At 42.0% G+C, this 10,778-nt stretch overlaps 1 pseudogene; it reads left to right on the forward strand.

The window, feature by feature from the left end:
• The first annotated feature begins 354 nt into the window (after nt 1–354).
• Nucleotides 355–1,207, forward strand: LOC127664588 (actin, muscle-like; annotated as a pseudogene).
• The last annotated feature ends 9,571 nt before the right edge of the window (nt 1,208–10,778 follow it).

A 10,778-nucleotide genomic window follows, 5' to 3' on the forward strand; every position in this document is an offset into this window, starting at 1 on the left:
TGTTGATTGCTTTTGGTAAAATGGCCATTTTCCCTATGTTAATCCTGCCAATCCATGAGCATGCGAGATTTTTACATCTTCTGAAATTTTCTTCAATTTCTTTCTTTAGAGACTTGAAGTTCTTGTCATACAGGTCTTTCTCTTGCTTGATTAGAGTTACACCAAGATATTTTATATTATTTGTGGCTATTGTAAAAGGTGAGTTTCCCTAATTTCTTTCTCAGCCTGCCTATGGTTTACATAAAGGAAGGCTACTGATTTTTTTTTTAAGTTAATTTTGTATCCAGCCACTTCACTTAAGGTATTTATCAGCTATAGAAGTTATCTGGGAGAATTTTTGGGGTCCAAAGAGAGAAGATGAAGCAGATAATGATCAAAATCTTTAATACCCCACCCTTTTATGTAGCCATTCAGGCAGTGCTGTTCTTGTATGCCTCTGAGCACACGACTGGCATTGTCATGGACTCTAGTGACAGGCTCAGACATACAACGACCACCTATGAGAGCTACTCACCCTTCTCCACACCATCTTGCATCTGGACCTGGCTGGCTGGAACCTGATAGAGTAGCTCATGTAGATTCTGACTGATTGGGACTACAGTTTTACTACCACTGCTGAGATGGAAATTGTTCATGACATTAGGGAGAAGGTGTATTATGTTGCCCTGGATTTTGAACAAAAAATATCAACTGCAGCATCCTTCTCTTCCTTGAAGAAGAGTTATGAGCTGCCTGATGGGCAGGTGCTCACCACTGGCAATGAGCGATTCTGGTGTCCACTCCTCCTGGGTGTGGAGTCCTGTAGCATCCATGAGACCTTCAACTCCATCATGAAGTGCGGTGTGAATCTCTGCAAGGACCTGCATGCCAGTATGGTGCTGTCTGGTGGCACCACCATGTAGCCAGCCATTGCTGACAGGATGCAGAAGGAGGCCATAGCCCTAGCACCTAGCACAATGAAGATTAAGATTATTGCTCCCCCGAGCGCAAGTACTCAGTCTGGATTGGCGGCTCCACCCTGGCCTCACTGTCCACCTTCCAGCAGATATGGATCAGCAAGCAGGAGTATGACAAGCCAGGTCCTTCCATCATCCACCGCCAATGCTTCTTAGGAGGACTGAGAAAGTGCCAGGCATCTGCTGTATGTGTTGATTCTGAAGTATCAATTTGCCCTGGCAAATGTCTATACCTCATGCTAGCCTCATGAAACTGGACTAAGCCTTTGAAAAAGAAAAGAAATACAAACTTAAGCTCGTGTCTGATATCAGCACTGGATCGTAGCACTTGTTGCCGACTTTTGACCTTACATTCACGTTAACTGTTCTCTTGGCATATGTTTAATACCCTGTGCATATCTTGATTTAGCCATACTCCATGCGGCTTGACCAGGGGAGAGCACACTGTGAAAGAGAGATTCCCAGCCTGGTGGATCTGTGTGAGCACCAAATAGTGATGATCTGTGCAGGGTACTAACTGACAGCAGACTTCCGGTGTTTCCCGAGGCTGGTAAGGGTTCCTGCACCAGTTACCTCTAGGAGAGTGGGACAGTCCGTGCCCCAGGGTCCAGTTTCCGTTCCGTTTTTGTTCTTTTTCTCCTCTGACTGCTACCGAGTTGTGACTTGCCTTGAGTAGGGAACATTTTCATTGACTCATGTAAGTGGATTCATCTTTTTCTTTTTCATTTGTTTCTTGAAGAAATCACAGATTTTGGTTTTCTGCTGTTCAGTGAGAACATTAGGCCCCAGCAGCACATCATTGGGTAAAGAAAAATAAAAGTGCTGAAGTAACAAAACAAAACCCAAAACAATAACAACAACAACAATTTTGGGGGTTACTTATGTATACTAGCATATCCTCTGTGAATAGCAATAGTTTGATTTCTTCCTTTCCAATTCATATCCCCCTGATCTCCTTTGTTGTCTTATTGCTCTGGCTAGAACTTCAAGAACTATATTGAGTAGATGGGGAGAGACTGGGCAGCCCTGACTTGGGCCTGATTTTAGTGGAATTGCTTTAAGTCTCTCTACATTTAATTTGATGCTGGCTTTTGACTGCTGTATATTGTGTTTATCATGTTTAGATATTCGCCATGTATCCCTGATCTCTCCGAGACTTTTATCATGAAGGTGAGTTGGATTTTCTCAAAGGCCTTTTCAGCATCTAATGAGATGCTCACGTGACTTTTTTCTCTCCGTTTGTTTATATGATGGATTACATTGATGTATTTTTGTATATTGAACCATCTCTGCATCGCTGGGATGAAACCTACTTGATCATGGAGGATGATGTTTTTGATGTATTCTTTGATTCGGTTTGTGAGTATCTTATTATTTTTGCATCAGTGTTCATAAGGGAAACTGATCTGAAATTCTCTTTCTTTCTTGAGTCTTTGTGTGGTTTAGGTTTCAGGATGATTATGGCCTTAAAGGATGAGTTTGGCAATATTCCTTCTGTTTCTATTTTGTGGAAGAGTTTGAAATAGTTTAAAATCTATTCTCTTAGCAACCTTCAAGTACAAAATACATTGCCATTGATTCTAGGGAGCATGTTATACAGTACAGCATCCCATCTAAACTGAGATTCCTACCCTTTAAGCAATGGCTCCCGTCCCCTTTGGCCCTTGGGAACTACCTTTGACTACCTGCTGCCATGAACTCTATTTTTAGATTCCATATGTTACTTGATTGTGTGGCATTTCCTTCCTGTTCCTGGCTTCTTTCATTTAGCATAGTGTCTATTGGTTCAAGTTTGAGTGAATGTTAAGATTTTCTTCTTCATAAAGGCTGGGCAGTATCCTGTGTATGTTTGTGCACAAGAGCACATTGCTTTTTGACTAATCATCCAATCAGTGGATACTTATGTGGATTCCATATTTTTTTTTCAGAATTGTATACTTGGCCTTTATTGGAAGCAATTATTCTGGACAACTGATGAATATTTATAAGGGCACCTGCTAGAAGTGGCTTAGTCTTGGTGGCAGCCCATTCTTTTTTTTTTTTTTTTTTGACTTTTTTAAAAAATTTTATTCGATATATTTTTTATTTACATTTCAAATGATTTCCCCGTTTCTGGTCCCCCACTCACCGAAAGTCACATAAGCCCCCTTCCTTCCCTCTGTTCTCCCACCCATCCCTTCTCACTTCCCTGTTCTGGTTTTGTCTTATACTGCTACACTGAGTCTTCCCAGAACCAGGGGCCACTCCTCCGTTCTTCTTGTACCTCATTTGATGTGTGGATTATGTTTTGGGTATTCCACTTTTCCAGACTAATATCCACTTATTAGTGAGTGCATACCATGATTGATCTTTTGAGACTGGGTTACCTCACTTAGTATGATGTTCTCCAGCTCCACCCATTTGCCTAAGAATTTCATGAATTCATTGTTTCTAATGGCTGAATAGTACTCCATTGTGTAGATATACCACATTTTTTGCATTCATTCTTCTGTTGAGGGATACCTGGGTTCTTTCCAGCTTCTGGTTATTATAAATAGGGCTGCTATGAACATAGTGGAACATATATCCTTATTACATGCTGGGGAATCTTCTGGGTATATGCCCAGGAGTGGTATAGCAGGATTTTTCAGAAGGGACATGCCCAGTTTTCTGAGGAACCGCCAGACTGATTTCCAGAGTGGTTGTACTAATTTGCAACCCCACCAGCAGTGGAGGAGTGTTCCTCTTTCTCCACATCCTTGTCAACACCTGCTGTCTCCTGAGTTTTTAATCTTAGCCATTCTGACTGGTGTAAGGTGAAATCTCAGGGTTCTTTTGATTTGCATTTCCCTGATGAGTAGTGAATTGAGCATTTTTTAAGATGCTTCTCCACCATCCGAAGTTCTTCAGGTGAGAATTCTTTGTTTAACTCTGTACCCCATTTTTTAATAGGGTTATTTGGTTTTCTGGGGTCTAACTTCTTGAGTTCTTTGTATATATTGGATATTAGCCCTCTATCTGATGTAGGGTTGGTGAAGATCTTTTCCCAATTTGTTGGTTGCCGATTTGTCCTTTTGATGGTGTCCTTTGCTTTACAGAAACTTTGTAATTTTATGAGGTCCCATTTGTCAATTCTTGATCTTAGAGCATAAGCTATTGGTGTTCTGTTCAGGAACTTTCCCCCTGTACCGATGTCCTCAAGGGTCTTCCCCAGTTTCTTTTCTATTAGCTTCAGAGTGTCTGGCTTTATGTGGAGGTCCTTGATCCATTTGGAGTTGAGCTTAGTACAAGGAGACAAGGATGGATCAATTCGCATTGTTCTGCATGTTGACCGCCAGTTGAACCAGCACAATTTGTTGAAAAGGCTATCTTTTTTCCATTGGATGTTTTCAGCCCCTTTGTCGAGGATCAACTGGCCATAGGTGTGTGGGTTCATTTCTGGATCTTCAATCCTGTTCCATTGATCTGCCTGCCTGTCACTGTACCAATATCATGCAGTTTTTAACACTATTGCTCGGTAATATTGCTTGAGGTCAGGGATACTGATTCCCCCAGAATTTCTTTTGTTGTTGAGAATAGTTTTAGCTATCCTGGGTTTTTTATTATTCCAGATGAATTTGAAAATTGCTCTTTCTAACTCTATGAAGAATTGAGTTGGGATTTTGATTCGTATTGCGTTGAATCTGTATATTGCTTTTGGCAAAATGGCCATTTTAACTATTTTAATCCTGCTGGTGGATTCCATATTTTGACTACTATAAACACTTGCTGCAGTAAACAGAAATGGCTACTATTGCAGTGAATATGGAGTGCAGATATCTCTGTTATATTGATTTTGTTTCCTTTGTAAGGACAGCCAGTAGTGGGATGACTGGGTTACAGGCTTCCTCTGTCTCTGTGTCTTCATGTCTCTGTTTCTTTCTGTCTCTGTGTCTCTGTCTGTTTCTCTGTCTCTGTCTCTCTGTCTCCCTCTCTATGTCTGTCTCTGTCTCTCTCTTTCTCTCTCATTGTGTATCCCTGACCTAGAACTCATTATGTAGACCAGGCTCCCCTACCTTTGTGTCTTAGCTGCTTGGACTCACTACAGCCGGCCAAGTAGTTCTATTTTTCAGATCTCGGGAAGGGGGGGAACCTCCAAGCTGTTTTCCATACTGCTGCAGCAGTTTTCATCCTCACAGAGTGCTCAAGGGTTCCCTCTCCTCCACAGCCTTGCCAATACTTTTTACTGGTCTTTCGATAATGGGCATTCTGCAGGCGTGAGATCTCACCTCACTGCTGTCTTAATTTGCATTGTCCTATGACCTGTGAGCATTATTCAAATACTTGTTGGATGTTTGCATATATTTTTTGAAGATCTGTTCCTGTTTTGAGCTGTTTATTTTTCTACTATTGAGTTTCTTATATATGTTGGGTCTTAACTGATCAGGTATATGATTCCTAAGGACTTTTCTCTTCTTCCATAATTTATCTCCTCGTTTTGTTGATTGTTTCCTTTGCTGTGTATTCCTTTGTAGGTGGATAGTTTTCCTAATACCATTGGCTGGGGAGCCTGTTATATGATATTGGTACCTTTTTTGACTATCAGTTGTCTATAAATGTGTAAATTTACTTCTGCTACCGCCCCACCCCCAACTCCGTTCTCTGGCCGAGATGGAACTCACAGCTTTCCATATGCTGAGTGATTGTTTTGCCACAGAGCTCTATTTTAATCCTTTATCTTCTATTCTTTTTTTTTTTTTAATTGTTGGCTTGGAATTTTACGGCTATGGGTGTTTTGCTTTGTAAATGTGTGTGCACCACACACAAGCCTAGTGCCTGCAGAGGTCAGGAGAGGGCATCGGGGCTTGGAGTTCCAGGCAGTTGGGATCTACCGTGAAGGTACTGGGAATGGAGTCTGGCTACTCTGGAACAACAGCCTGTGCCCTAACCCCTAGCCATCTCTGCAGCCCCTATATTCTTCTATCTTCTCTATTCTTAACCCAAATATAAACCATTAGAATTAATATATGAGATCAGTAAAGTCAAGGGACACAAAATCTATGTATAAAATTCAGAATGCATATTAAGCCCAACTGTAAGTAGAGAAATTGGAGTTCTACGTGAGGTCATCCAGCCAGTGGCTTTGAACCCAATGTGTGATGTCCTAGACTTGCATTTTTCTCTACCAACTGGGCATTGTCAACTTGAATGTTTTCAAGTCTTGGGAGACAGTTTGTTCTTAGAACTCACTAGCCTTGCTGGCAGTGTTTGGGTGAGCTGCCCCCTACACCCCTTAAATAAATAAGTAACTGACACTCCTCATTCCTGGTTAAGACAAACAAGTTACCCAGGAGGGAAGCAGCTCTATGCAAATCTTTGCCTGTAATTGAGAGTGGAGTGCTAGGCCTTGTCCCTGTCACATGGGCTCCTGTTCCATTTGTTTTTCCAGCTCCTGTCTCCAGGACCTCTCATGCAAATTGTGTAAACAAGGCCCCTCTTGGCAATTCACCCACATTCCTTAGGTTTCCTGGTTACTTCACCAAGTCCTCATCAGTGGTAGTTATACCAGGGAGGGAGAGGTGGATTTACCTGGAAATTAGTGGGACTCAGGGGTTCTGGTGTCCTAGCCCCTGCAATGGGGTTTCTATATGAGCTCTTTTAGTAAAGGTGGCAAAGTAAAATTAAAATATTTTAATTGTGGTTGCTTAGGATCACTTTTCTCTTCCTCTTCTCTTTGATATGTCCCCTCAGGAATTGGGGGTAAGTGAATGGCTACAGGTACCTACCTACCTGTAGGTATCAATAAAGGAAAGCCATGTTGTGCGTTTAACGGACATCTTTCTGTGGTCCAGATCTGCACTGTAGAGACTATTGCTGGCTATCCAGAGTAGGAATGAATATCAGGGGTTCCATGAGAAAACTAAAAGAAGATATTTGTAGTCCTTCTCTGGCCTTTAAAACCCGTTACATATGTGTATACATTCACATGACACACTTCAAAAAAGCGGGTAAAATACAGAAATTAATTTTTTCCTTTGACAAGGTCTCTTGATGTTACCTGGGTTGGCTTGAGACTCCCTGTATAACGTTGGCTTGGAATTATACATCCTCCTACCTCATCTTCCTCCAGAATTCTGGGGTTATAAGTACACCCCACGATGCCCTGCTAAAATAAACTTATTATTTTATTTTTTTAAACACAGGGTTTCTTTGTGTAGCCCTGTGATATGATTTTTAAAACTCGGTATGATGAGGTGGGCCCCTGCTGAAGCATCCCCCTGAGGTATCAGCCGTACACAAGCCTAGCATAAAAGGAAGTTTACTCCATTGTGTAAATAGACCACATTTTCTGCATCCATTCTTCCATGGTAGGACGTATGGGTTTTTTCCAGCTTCTGGCTATTACAAATAAGGCTGCTATAAACATAGTGGAGCACATGTTCTTACTACATGTTGGAGCATCTTCTGGGTATATGCCCAGGAGTGGTATAGCTGGGTCCTCAGATAGGTCGATTTCCTATTTTCTGAGGAACTGCCAGACTGATTTCCAGAGTGATTGTACCAGTTTGCATTCCCACCAGCAATGGAGAAGTGTTCCTCTTTCTCAACATCCTTGCCAGCATCTTCTGTCACATGAATTTTTGATCTTAGCCATTCTGATTGGTATAAGGTGGAATCTTAGGGTTGTTTTGATTTGCATTTCCCTGATGACTAAGGACTTTGAACATTTCAAGTGCTTCTCCGCCCTTTGACATTCCTCTGTTGTGAATTGTCTGTTTTGCTCTGTTCCCATTTTTTAATTAGGCTATTTTTTTTTTTTTTGAGGCTAGCTTCTTGAGTTCTTTATATATTTTGGATATTAGCCCTCTATCGAAAGTGGAGTTAGTGAAGATTTTTTTCCCCATTCTTTAGGTTGCTATTTTGTTCTTGTGACTGTGTCTTTGCCTTACAGAAGCTTTTCAGTTTCATGAAGTCCTATTTATTAATTGTTGATCTTGGAGCCTGAGCCATTGGAGTTTTGTTTGTTTAGGAAACTTCCCCCTGTGCCAGCTAATAAGAACAAGGGCATCATGCTCTTTGCAGGCAAATGGATGGAACTAGAAAATATCATTCTGAGTGAGGTAACCCAGACCCAAAAGGACATGTGCCTCAGGGTGTTCTCCTTGTATGATCCTAAGGCACCTTGGCTAAATGCCTCAGTTAACACTCGCTGGCTACTCATTAGCAAAGGAGCGTCTCTTCCTGGTCCTGTAACTGTATGTGGTAGGCAGCAGATCAATGCTGCTTTGAATGTGCATTTAATAGATCCAACCTCCCTCATGCAGTTGTTCTTTCTTCCTCTTCCTTCAACTGGCCCCACTGCTCAGCTTGCTCCTTTTCCCTCCCTCCCTCCTTCCCTCTCCCTCTTCCTCCCTCCCTCCTTCCTTCTCTCTCTTCTTCCCTCCCACCCTCCTTCCCTCTCTTCCTCCTTCCCTCCCTTCTTCCTTTCCTCCCTCCCTCCCTCTCTCCCTCCCTCCCTCCCTCCTCCTTTCCTCCTTTCTTTCCTTCTTTCTTTCTGCTTTTCCTTTCTCCTCCTGGTGCTGGGTTTCAAACCCAGAGCCTTTCACATGCTAGGCAAGTGCTCTAACTCTGACCTGCACTCCCCATAACTACTCTTCTTTTGAATCTTCTCTAAAGTCCACTTCCCCCCCCCCCCCCCGGGGCAAATGATGTAGAGAACAAACATTGTTCATTCCTGTACACAGAGCCTTGTTGATTTGCAACAAAACCAAGTGGAGTTCGTGAAGGTCAGGTTAGTTAAGTGGAACAGAGATGGCTCCTGTCCTGTTCTGCATCCTTTGACGACTAGTGAGGAAACAGGAGTCACACAGTAAGCTATCATTTTCAATCCAGATGCAGGGCTAGGGTCAGCATGAGATGTTGTGAAGTAAAATGTGGGTTAATTCTGACATGGTGTCTGGCATTCTCTCTGTCACTCCAGTAGGTGTTCCCATGGTCACTCGGATCTGTAGCTGTTACAGTGCCTAGCTTTGCTTAGAAACAAAGACAAAAACAAACAAACAAACAAACAGCAAACAAACAAATGGACAAAACCACTAAGAATTTAATGAGCTGCATTCCTCCCATGCCAAGGCCCTGTCAACACAATGCTAAACATTGTGGCAGTTTTTGACTGAATTGAGTTAACTGCCTGCCTGTTTTGAAGTGCTGACAGGGCAGCTCCGAGGGAGAGCCATAGGTGAGAAAGGGAGAGAGAAAACCAAGAAAAGGAAGAGGAGGGAAGCCAGTGGCCAGTGGGCGCACCTGCTCAAGGGCTGTCCTGTGAGGCAGATGGGGAAATGAGTCGCGCGAGACTCCAGGACACACAAAGGTAAGGAGACTCCAGCAAGCAGAACAAATCTAGTTCTGCCTCAGCTCTTTCCCCAAAGCCTCTCGGATGAAAGAAGTAGGCAAGAGAGGGTTTCGTGCTGCCTGGGAAATCGCAGGGGGAGTGTGGTTTAATATTCTTAGCCTTCAGCCATTGTGATTCTCTCTCTCTCTCTCTCTCTCTCTCTCTCTCTCTCCCTCACTCCTTCCTTTTGACCTCAGAGGATGAGTAGGGACTGGACTGACCAGGTCTTGGGGCTCATAAATGCTCTGGGGTTGCTGTGAGGATGACTGGGCTGAAGATTGCACCAATCAACCGGGAAATATTTGTATATCAGTTCATATTTCAATATGTTTTGTTTAAAAAGCCCCTTTAAGGTTTATGTGTTTTATTATTTTATGTGTATGAGGGTTTTGCTCACTTGCACACATGTGAACCGTGTGTGTGTCTGGTACCTGTGGAGGACAGAGGAAGGGTTCAGATCCCCTGGCATTGGAGTTACAGATGGCTGCGAGCCACAGTGTGAGTGCTAGGAATCGAACCTGGGTCCTCTGAAAAGTGACAAGTGTCTTTAACTACTGAGCTAATTCTCCACCCTTCTTCAGTGCATTTTCTTAACGATTAAAAAAGAATTTTATATTATTGGCACATAGCATGTACAAGTTGCTGCATAGGTATGCTATGTACTATATAAAATGTGTGTGAGACACATAAAATGTGTTAGATATGCAAGATAGTATTATCTAAGATGTACAGAGATATTACTCCATACATTTTATATGTATGATATGGTGCAAATTATATCATATATGGTAATAGATGTACAACATACGGTTCACACAGATTATTATAATACACATAGAGAATGAGAGGAAACTAATTTTAAACTCTGAAATGCATTTGCTAGTGTGGCAGCTATCTCTGCTTTTACTTAGGTATACAAATGTCTCTGTGATTCACTGACTTAGATTGCTTTAGATATATACCTAGGAGATATATATATATATATATATATATATATATATATATGTTAGGTCATATGGTAAATCATTGTTTTAGTTTTTGAGGGACCTCATCCTCAACCCAAGTTTACACTCCCTTAGCAGTGTGAAAGGACGATGTAAAATCCTCCCCAGCATTTGCTGTTTGCTAGAGAAAAGGGTTTTGACCACACACATTCATTAGCTCTGCAAAACAGAGCTATGGTTACTCTCTTTCCAGACTTTCCTTCCCTATGTGGCATTGATTGGTGTGATCAAATCATTTCATGTAGATGTCAACTTGAGGCTTCATCTAGTGCCTCTTCCTCTTCCTGGTCTTTTGTTCCTCATGTGGCTCCTGTCTAGAAGAACCTGACTATAAATATAGAGCAGTTGTGTGTGTATATGTGCATACATGCATGTGTGTGTGTATGTGTGTGTGTGTGCTATGTATGTGTATGTGCACACATGGATACAGGTGCCACAATATTCTGTTGTATTTTTAAATATTCAGAG

The sequence above is a fragment of the Apodemus sylvaticus genome, chromosome 14 (assembly GCF_947179515.1).
Source record: "Apodemus sylvaticus chromosome 14, mApoSyl1.1, whole genome shotgun sequence".
Classification (NCBI taxonomy): Eukaryota; Metazoa; Chordata; class Mammalia; order Rodentia; family Muridae; genus Apodemus; species Apodemus sylvaticus.